This window comes from Alosa pseudoharengus, unplaced genomic scaffold (assembly GCF_046254945.1).
Source record: "Alosa pseudoharengus isolate Yale_2024_CS ecotype anadromous, Long Island Sound unplaced genomic scaffold, YU_APseudo_1.1 YU_APseudo_1.1_scf_24, whole genome shotgun sequence".
NCBI classification, from domain to species: domain Eukaryota; kingdom Metazoa; phylum Chordata; class Actinopteri; order Clupeiformes; family Clupeidae; genus Alosa; species Alosa pseudoharengus.
In genome coordinates, this window is record NW_027468689.1 from 28,730,004 (window position 1) to 28,741,292 (window position 11,289).

General features: G+C 44.3%; 1 long non-coding RNA gene across 1 annotated transcript; it reads right to left on the minus strand.

Annotated features, from left to right (window-relative positions):
- Positions 1-313: 313 nt before the first annotated feature.
- LOC143142048 (uncharacterized) lies at positions 314-1,014 on the minus strand. The gene is made up of 3 exons (XR_012990867.1): positions 929-1,014; positions 573-689; positions 314-408 (listed from the first exon to the last, which is right to left on the minus strand). It is a non-coding gene; the product is annotated as an uncharacterized LOC143142048 (long non-coding RNA).
- Positions 1,015-11,289: the final 10,275 nt, after the last annotated feature.

Here is an 11,289-nt window from a genome sequence, read left to right on the forward strand (position 1 = left end):
CACCATGGCCTCTAAAACTGATGGAGGGAGCAAAATTATAATGTCTGCTAAATTATACCCTAAAGTAACTTGGGCAAGTTGGAAACAGGGTTAATTGACACATCTATCTTATACAGATTCAGCCATTCTTTGACTATCCATAGAAATAATGTTTGCTTGAATGTCATTGAAATACTTCATTAATACTAAAATAAAAATGTAAGAAAAATAAACTATACTAAGTAATATTTGTATTAAAAGTATGACTTTAGTCCTTTATGTTCATTCCACACACCGTTTTTATTCAATATCAAAATTTCAAAGAAAATGAAATTAGAATAGAAGAAGCAGTAGCCTCCTTCACTGCAGTCGTCCAGTGTTGTGTATGGAAATACTCTAGCTGCCCAGTGCCATCACCTGCATTATATCCTGTGCCATAACACAGAAGAATATAAGAGATTAATTCAATGTATTTGACTTGTAGTTTGAACACAGCACATACTGTATCTGAATTTGTGATGGTTGCATGTTTAATTGTAAGATGTAGATGTCCACTTTCTTTATTGCTGCAGTAAGTTGCGTTGTTGACTCACCCATGTCCATGTAGCTGGAGTACATCACTGGTGCTGTCGTTCATGGGCTCACAGCGCTGAAGAGAGGCATCTTTCTCTTGGCCCACTCTGGGCCCAGCCAGATCGGCTCCAGCCACCCTGTAACATTTACAAGAGGCTCTATCACAATCACAATCTTTAATTCGCCAAGTACTGTATGTGGAGTACAAGGACTTTTTTATGCTGGTGACCGCACAGAAACAGAGTATCAGTCCGTTAGAGCCAAACACTGCGCTGCGTTAATTAGGGCAATCTGTGGCTTTCTCACAGCTATTATTACACGAGTGAGATCTTTCAGAGAGAGATTAGTCTTATGATGATAATTTTGTTTGACTCACTGGGGCTGAAGGTGTCCCTGTGCGTCTCCGCTTGGTCAAGCAAATCCCCCCTACGGGCCCCTGGCTGCTCCTGGTCTTCAGCTTTCACTTCCTCCGTTTGGTGATCATTTCCGCTTTCACCCAGAACACTGCTGGTGGAGTCAGTGCCTATCAAATTAAATGGCCAAATACAGTTTAGTACAGGGCAATGCTTTACTCTTCATGCATCCGTAACTGTGAAAATATACATAGATTCTGATGTACATGCAGCATATTTTCAAAGAATCTCCACACAAACTACGGACACATCTTGACAGATAGCCCAAACTCTTTCATATGCCACAAATCCTCCAAATCAGTTTTTCTAGCCATATTCTTTGTCAAATCTGTATTCTAAACTTACTGGTATCCAGAGGGACAGGAAATTCCTCTTGTCCAGCCAGCCTCAGGTTTTCCAAGACCATGGCTTGCCATCTCTGGCTACAGGCCTTCTTTCCATTTAGGGGTACACAGCCTACAGGAAAGATGATAACATTAATAGGTTATGATCAGTCATAGGTTATGGTTTGAAATGTGTAGTGTATTGTATTGCTCTCTAAATCACTCACGCTTCCCGATGTTGTCCTGGCTGACTAGTATGCCTTCCAGGACCACGTCCTGCCATCTCTGGCTACAGGCCTTTTTACCAGCCAGGGCTATGCAGCCTAAAAGAGAATTGAAAATATGATCAGCCATTGATTAAGAGTTAAAACATCTTGATAACATTCATGAATAACACTACTGCATAATACACGATATTCTATTTACATGATATGTGTCTTACTCAGGGGATTGACATTTGTGTCTCCACGGTTCTTGACCTGCACCTGTGGTGCTCTTCTCTGGACCCTCAGTGGCTTGCGTCTCCCCTGAAAAGCCTGGAGAGTGGCGTCCATTTTCTCCTGAGCTTGGCTCTTCAACGCCTCTCCATTTTCCTGCCTTGGTCTCCATCCCGAGGCCACAAGTCGGGCTCTTCTCGGGTATCTCTTTGGGGTGTGAGCGCTAGGCTGGAGCACTTCTGGTGTCACTCTCTTATTCAATCTCCTGTCTCTCTTCTGCTCCACCTTTTTAATAGTCTGGATCTTACTAACTCGGTAGTTTCTCTGTCTTTGCCTCACTCCTCTTTCTTGGATCCTGCGCCTGATGCTGGCAAAGGTAGCCCTCAGGGCAGCCATAAAACATCCAGGAGAATCCATCCTCAGGTCAACCCTGGATTCCTCTCCCAATTACCGAATCACAAGTTAAAATATAAAATAGTGATTTGAACAAGGAAATCAATGCAATATAGTATTAATGGCAGGGAGAAAACGCTCATCAATGTTGTCTCTTGGTGAAGTCAGTTTAAAGTGACAAGCTGATGGTGTATTGCAAAGTAGAACACTCCGAACATTCCAACCAGTGATGTCATAAGGGATGCTGATGCTGATGAATTGTAGAATTCTGGATTTGTTCCATCAGGTATCCAAATGAAATACAGTAGAACTGAAGATGTATACTTACATTCTGTTTTTTCACAGTACACTAGTGTTTGCACAGCATATGGCTTGTATTAGGAAAGGGCTATTGGGATCTTTTGTGTCAAAATGTATAACTACCTACATTAACTTTCCTCTCCAACTTTGAAAGTTCCACAACTTTTTATCCCTCAAGTCTGACAGGCTAAATTGTGTCAAAAGTGCCATTAAAGGCCATCATTTTGACCTGCATAATTCAGAGTTATAATAATAAAATAGCTCTGCGCTGTAAGACAGGAGGATGATTACGATTTGTAGCGAAGTATTGCTTTAATAAATTCCACTGTTGTGGTGAGTAAGAAACATCAATTAGCCCTTTCCTGAAATTTGGTGCACTTAGAAGAAAAATGATGGTTACCACTAATCTATGGATGGATAAAAACTAATAGACACGCATTGTAGATTGCATTCTCGATCATCTTTGAAATCAAAGGGGAGCCTTCTGTGTGTTCTCTGGGTATGCTAAAATAACAAGAGTAATCTCCATTTATTGTATAAAAACATAGAATCCTGAATAGCTTAGAGACTAGACCACATTGCCAATTGCTTTTGTAAATGACAAGAAAAGTTTTAGTGCGGTTCAAAAAAGTGTTGCTGTTGTGTTATGTACCTCTATTCTTTTGCCACTAGGTGGCCTACAATACCCAAATTACTGCAATCACGCTCCAAATCTAAATTCTTGAAGTGCATGTTTGAAAAGTCCGTCCGTTGGAAACGCACGCGCTAACTAGTGCGACCTAGAAAGCTATGGAGGTGTAGGCATGGTCTACGTAGGCCGGTTCAAATGTGCGCATACATGTTCTTGCTCAAACCATCCTCTCGCTCACGGTAAGTCGTTAAGAAAAAATGAGCTAAAACATCACTAAAATAGGTTTTCCGTTTATTTACTAAGATTATGAGAGAAGTGGGTTTAACGGTTCTGGGGACGTTGTCTTCTTTCTCTTAGCCTACCCCATTCCTTCCTACCTAACACTAGGCCTACCTCACACCATAGACAACGAGTAGCCTAGGCTTCTAGGCTAGTCATCTGTTAACTGAAGAAAATAATATTATGTGTTATTTACTGTGTCTGTGAGTAGGCTATTTACTCAGGTATATGATACAAATAAGGCCTAGCCCGCTTGTGTTAAAAATAATGTTTGGTTCATAGGCTACATGTAACTAAATCAGCCCAAGATTGATGAAGATAGGCCTACTCAGATAGATTAATAGAGCTGCATTTCCCCCAGGTTAAATATTTGATTTAGCGGAGCCTGTTTTTGGAGTTTTAAAATGGTCATAATGTATTTAGAAGTATGTTGTTTAACCCGAAAACTGTCCCCATTTAATGTAGCCTAACGTATGAACTCCAATGGGTCAGGTAGCCTGCAATGATAAACAGGCACACCTTGTATTGTGACAGTTTGAACTGCCACAGCTCAAGGGAATACTTGTGTTCATGTTCCTCCCCAAGTTGATAAAACAAAGTGCACTTAGCAGCTTGTCCAGAGAGAAGTCTCAAAGCCCAAGAGACGTGTGTGCATGTGTATGTGTGTGATGCGCTGGAACTGTACAATTTTGGTCTGTTGTTCCGGGCACTTTTTTTGTGTGTGTGTGTATGTGAAAGAGAGGGAGGCAGAAAGAGTGAGTACCCTGTGCTTTGTGTGGTGGTGTTTTGTTTTGGTGTCCACATCCTGAGCGTGTGAGCATGAGCTGGCTCAGTTGAACTCAGCTACCCCGTCTGTGTCACTGTCCTTGAATGGCTGATCAAGCATGTGTGCATGAGTGTGTGGGAATGTGTGTGTATTAAAAAGAAAGTAGATTTTCATATGAATGCACATATTTGTGTCTCTCTGTGTGTACATGTTGTGTCTGTGTTTGTGTGTGTTTATGAGCTGACCAGGTGACGAGGTGTGTTTAAGACATGATCTGAATTTGTATTTTACATGTGTGCGAGTGTGTGATTGCACATGAGCATAAATTATATGTGTGTTTGGGAGTGTGACCCAGATCGTCTGTGTGTAGTTATATGAGGGCCTTGTTGGGCTTTCCTCACAGACCTCTCGTCAGCAGTGGACACTTGCCAGCCGTCTCGCTTCCTGCGATTCCATTGCCCCAGACGTATGACTCAGGACCCCAGTTGGGCGAGGGAGTTTGGAGTTTTAGAGCTGAGCAGTAGGGGTCTCAATCACAAACACACACACACACACCTCCGCAACCCTTAATACCCCACCTCTGTCCTGTCCATCTCTTTCCAATGTCTTTTCCTCTACGTGGCCTCCTTCCCACGGTCCAAACCCAGATGGCGACCCCAGGAGGGGGGTGATGCGCATGGTGAGTCGCGCGGGTGGAGGCACTCCTGCGTGGGCTTGGGTTTGTGGGGGCGAACAAACGCAGACACAGACGCAGGGGCGTCAGGGGCCCCCGGCTGCCAACATCACAGGGCCCCCCCTCTCTCCAGCTCCGTCATCCCCACCCCTGTTCTTTCACGTTCTGGGAGCGTAAGGGGGCTCCGAACCTCTGGACCTCCGGACCTCCCAGCACGACGTGGCTGGTCCTCTATTCTTTCTGAGGTGGGACTTTCCAGAGCTTGGCTCGGCGTGCGCTGAATCACCTCCTGAATCAGACGTGGACACAGGGAGGGGTGGAGGCATCACGATCTTATCGAACATGAATTCCCCCTTCTCTCCATCACCCCCCCCCCCCCCCCCCAGCCATCCTATCCCCCTTCTGTGGTGCGTGGAGCCCACCCCCGGAGTGGCTAAAATAAGCCGGTTATTTATAGGCACCAGGCTTTTATTATGGGGAGGAAAGACAGATGTTTTAGCTTCTTTGTCTCCAGGACACACACACATGCACATAGAGAGACTTACTCACACATATGTCTATTAGCGTGCATGACGTGAGCGGGAGTCGTGAGGGGGGGGGGGGTCTGTGTGGAGATGTGATTCATATGTTTGTTTCAGTGTGGTGCTGATAGGGTTTAGGTGTGGTGAGTGCAACTGGGGGGGTTTGGTGTAATTCTCTGTCTCTGACTCGTGTCTCATTGAGATGTGATTCGTGATGTGGAGACACTGCTACTTACACGAGTTGATTGGAGGGACCTTCAAGACGCTACAGGCAAGACTTAGTAAACCACAGGCCTCCTCGTAAAAATTCTACTCGATCTATTCGTTCATGCCTCTTCAGCTTGGTTCTCACAGCCAGTTAGACAAACGTGTCTTTTGATACGGGATCTAGTGGTCAGCCTTGCAGTAGCAACAGGCACATAATTTGCCTGACCAGATCAGGGGTTTACACATGTGACACAAGTGAATTATGAACCAAACACCACATTCTCGCCCAACTCCCCGTGATCTCTCATAATTTCATAATTAGGCAATTTTATGTGGTTCTATTTTTTCAGACTCACATTGATTATTTTAGAACATGTCTTTTTCTACCAATTTTTATTGACCTTTTGTATATACTACATTTTTATCAAGTCAACACAGCTTACGTTTGCAGATGTATTTTTCTCCAGGGATGGGAGGGAGGATGGTCCCTAATGATGCCTTGGTTACAGGCAATTGAGTCATGAATCGTGTTTATCGTTGTGGTAACAAGGGACAGAGACATGTGGCATGTTTGTCGTGCTGTGACTTCCTCCGGGAAGTGTGTTATTAGACGACCCCTGGTGAGTGTGTGTGTGTGTGTGCATGCTTAATAAAAGGTTTAAAGATGCTCTCTGAGGTCCCTCTCCCTGCTCTGTCACCATGTTGTCTCGGGCGTGCATACTTGTGGTCGGACCAGAGCCGTGTCAGATTGGTTTGTTTTTGTCTCTTGTCTCTACGTGGTCGTCCTCATCACACGTCTCCTTCATAATGACACATAACTCTGATTATAACTCATGGTGACAGGACTCTTGTTGTTGTTGTTGATGATGCTACTGATGTGTCTAGGGTGTGTGGTTATTGCTCACAGAAACAATTCTGATAATCACAGCTAGCTCTTGTTGCAACTTGTACTTTGATAATATGACGTTTCTCTCTACTGGTGCCTCAGATGATGGCACAACTGATCTCTGAAAGAGCATTGCTCTTTATTACTAATGACCACAACAGACACTTTACAAAGAGATTCTTAAGATAACATTTCCACTCATATAAGTTGTCTTCATGCCTGTGATAATGATATTTACAAAAAGATTTTAGAGATTATGGACTATTCTCCATATTCCCCCCAGACTCTTAAGATTCATTCCCATTCGTTTCTGATCGTGATATCAGTTTTTTCTGTGTCTGTGATCATGACCAATGTCTCTTTTTGGTTATCAGTAATAGTGCCTGTCTCTCCTGCTAATGCCTGGTAATAATGAATATCTCTAATAAACGCAACAGCACGGAGGCCTGACTCTGTCTCAGCTCTGACTAAGTGTCTCCTACACCACAGGAAGTGGACAGGCGGCAGGGTTTTATTTTCACTGCTGAAGTCAACAAGTGTCTCTCAGGCCACCAAATGATAGTTTTAATTAGAGCCTTCCTGGCTTGTGTGACAATGGGAGAAAAAGGGGAAAAATCGCAATAAAGGACTCCTTTTGTTTTTGTAGCAGCCAGTTAAGGCTGGAGAGGCATGAGGGAGGTGTGTGTCCTTTCACTTTAACTTAGAACCAATACTACTGTGGACTTTTTATGGGGCTCGATTTGGTTTCGTGTTTGCATAGTAAAACCACGTCGCCACTGAGAGTCAGCCAGGGCAGTTTCAGTCACGGGAGTTTCACACAGACAAACACACACACACACACACACACACAGCAACACACCCATGCAGATACATGTAGAGGGGTGTGAAACTGTGGCAACCAGCACCCCCCTCTCTTTAAAAAAATTCTCCCTTTCCAACCAGCCCCCACCCCCACCCCCCCTGTAGTGGGAAGGATGATGTCATGACTCAGATGTTAAGGTCATTGTGTGGTGGATGCGGTGCCACTCAAAGAAAATGGGACACCCCTGATTGGGCAGGGCTCCTGTCAGTCAAAAGCCTGAGTGGGTGTCTTAAGCCCCTGAGGCTGGCGATGTCAGGACAGCCCTCTGATCGACCCTCTGATACAGTGCTCTGTGCGCGAGACAGACAGTCCACAGAGTGGAGCCTGACTCAACGGCAGCCTAAGCTGTCGATGTCTGCGGTCAAATCGCAGTGAACGCAGCCCTGGGCACACCTGGGAGGTCTTCATGAAACAAAAATGTCCCTTTTTTCATCAGAGATGTGTGTGTGTTATCTGACTTGATCTTTACCACAATTCCCCCCACTTGTATATCAAAGGCCTTATGCACTAGATGAGGCCATGAGAAATATGATGGTGTTTTGGTCACCCTGCTGTCTGAGAGGGGATTCTCTCCAAGCGAGTATTTCATTTCCACTGCTGTTTTTATTCAGTCTGAAGGTTTGATAAAATGGAACCCGACTCATTTGTTCCACGGTTCCATGAGCAACTGGTTTGCATCTCCACCCAAAGCAGTTAATGTGACAATGAATGTGAGACTCGCTGCCTTTCCCACGTCGAGAGAGTAAATCAGGGCTCAACCAGCCTCTGCTTAGTGTGGAGGGGAATATTGCTCACGAGTCTCTCTGTTTGGCGGCCAGCAACTGTTACAGTGATCCTTAGTCTCCCACGTATCAGCAGAGTTTAAAAAGGTCCTCATAACCCTTGTTTGTGTGGGTAGTCTTGCTCACTTGTAGCTTTATGTTGGGTGGACAGAATCGTTGGCCTTAGACATTGATGGCTTTTGCGGTGAGGATCTGATTCTGTGGGAGAGGACAACGTGAAAAGATGCCTGCCTCACACAACCTCACGGAGACCTATAGTTGTAAAGGCTTACAGACTTCATAATGTGGCTGAGGAAAGGTGTGTGTGTGTGTGTGTGTGTGTGTGAGAGAGAGAATGAAAGAAGTAAAGGAAAAAAAGAAAGGTCAAAGAGACAGGAAGGGCATAAAAGAAACAGAGAAGTACTTATGAGTGAAGGATAAAAAAGACGACAGGAGTGAATTAGAGAGAAGGTCAAAAGCAGAGGGAAGGACGTACTGAAAGAGAGGCGAACGAGACCGAGAGAACTAAAAAAGCGTCCACGCGTTTAGCCCCTTCCTCCCGTCCATCTCCCTGACACACTTGAGTTGGCTCAGTGGATCCCCGGGGAGAGGTTACAGCGTGAAAAAGCAAATGCCCCGTTTTAAATCTGTGTTTTCAATTTGCCCCCACATGGTTCAAATTAGCGGCGTATTTGCTGAGCTCGGTAAGTGGGCAGACTGCCCTGAGGACAAGAGGGTGATAGGTGAGAGACAGACCCCTGCCAGCCAAGGCCGCCTCCTCGCTCTCTGCAGCGACGTAAAGAGAAACATATTTTGTTTGTTTTTTTGTTTCTTTTGAATGTTTTCACTTGAGGGAATATCCAAAAATTGGAAGCTCTAAGATTTAATGATATTTCAGTCATGCCATGAAGCTTGTGTATGTGAATGTGACACATACTAGCTTCTAGTTCTCATGCCTGTAATAGGCAAAAAATATAATGGCGTATCCACCTTATTTGTGAAACCCTGCTTCCATCCGGTTCTCATCTTCTGTCCACTCTGTTTGCATTATAACTTAGTGCAGTCACAATAGGCTACCTAGAATATTCTGCACTCAATATGGATATTCTATATGACTGACCTTTAAATACCTTAGGATGCATGAGGCACTGTCTACCATCACATTACAATCAATACAACACAATGGCCGGAAATAGAAAAACGGATTTCTGCATACTGAAGTGTCATGGTGACGCCCATAGGTGGCTCACGAATATGGTGTATACTGATGCTATTTAAAAAAAAAAAAATGTTCCATGTATTGGTTATTGTTATTATGGATAAAGTAGGTGTATAGGTTCTCTGGCTCAACACAGAACAACTCTCCGGATTCTCTCAGATGATCAGTATCAGCATACTGTAGCAGTGCCCAGTGATACAGTAAGTGATCCTCTGTAAAAGCGTGACATTAGTGATTGATTACTGACCGGAGTCATCCACAAAAAGGATTCAGTGACACATCCTATGAGCATTACACACTGTATATTGTAAATTACATGTTATATAATATAATACACCATTTAGATAGATAGAGATACATTTTTTTTTTTTAGGAATGTTTTGGCATAAAAAATATTATTGCTAAAATGAAAAAACCTATATTGATTAGTAGCATTTGTGCTGTGTATGTGAGCTCCGTTATACTGTTCTCTGGTATATTATTGGCTGGAGCTGTGTGTTTCCGTTGAACAGGGCCTGTGTTTTTTCTGATGGAGTGAAATGCGGAGTGTTCGCTCCCAATGGGGGGAAACTTTGCTGAGTCTGAAAGTCAACGGGAGAAAGTCTGGAATCCTCGGATTACATCATCGCCCATGATGTCATCCTTCTAGGGTGACTTTGGCACGTGAGACTGATCAAGCGGAGTCAAGCCCAGATTTTACTCCAAAGTCTCGACACGCCATCAATAAACGGCTTCAGGTCAGTGTTTGCCTACGAATTACAGCAGAGAGAAAAGCCAGGGCTGCTACACACGCACACACTCTCCCTTTCTCTCTCTCTCTCTCTCTCTCTCTCTCTCTCTCTCTCTCTCCCTCTCTCTCTCTCACACACACACACACCTCCTCTTTCATTACTTCCCACTTCAATGTCCAAGTAATGACGTTCTTTTTTTTTTTTCAAATAAAAAAATATAATAAAGAAAATTAGGGAATAAGAGAGAGGGAGAGAGAAAGAGAAGTGGAGAAAGATGGAGAGAGGCCTGAGGGGTAGGAGGTGGGGTTGATCAAATGACCGTCATTGGATATAAATCAAATCATTATGATGTCCCTCCAGAGAAAATACAAGAGGTCTGCATGCTTTCTCTCTCTCTCTTTCTCTCTCTCTCTCTCTCTCTCTCCCTTTCTCCCTTTCTCTGCCACTCCCTTTCTTCTGATCTGGCATGGCTTAAGGTCTGGCAGAGAAAAGGCTGGTATGGAAGTGTGTGTGTGTGTGTGTTTGCAGCGCATAGCTTTTAGGATGGAATCACATTTATTCTCATTAGCCCCTGATAATGTCAGACGGAAGGCAGGCGGCCCACGAGCCAAAGCTGTAAACCCCTACCCATCCCCGCCATTACCTCACACACACACACACACACACACACACACACACACACACACACACACATACCTCACATACACACACACATGTGCACACACACACACACACACACACACACATGCAGAGACCATTACCTCACACACCCTCACCTACACCATTGCCGCATTGCCCTACAAACTCAAACACACACACACATACATACACATACATATACACGATTTTTTCACATGCACCCATTTACATTATCATACATACAGTATACACTCATCACATACACATACACAGGCCACTGCTACATGCACACACGCACACACACACACACACGCCTGCTCCGTCAGCCACACACTCCTGTCCCAATGATGGTAGACATTTCATCACCCTTCCTGATCGTTCTCATAAGAGCGGATAGTAATCATCTTCCTAACTGCCTATAGTCTGACCATATTCATACAATTTGTAATGGCGGTTTAGGGACTTGTAGTCTTCTGGAGTAGTCATGTCCACAAGGATCTCGTATTCTCTCCCTGTGAAGCAGCTTAGACCTCTGGCCAACAGCCTGGCCAATCACACGGCTGCCTCACCGCTTGCATGGATCCTGTTCATGCAAGAAAAATAGGAACTTGTGAAAAGCGATCCATACGTAAACATGATTGATGTACGGCTTTCACCTCCGAGACTACAGATGTCCCCTTGTTCTCCCCTTTCCTG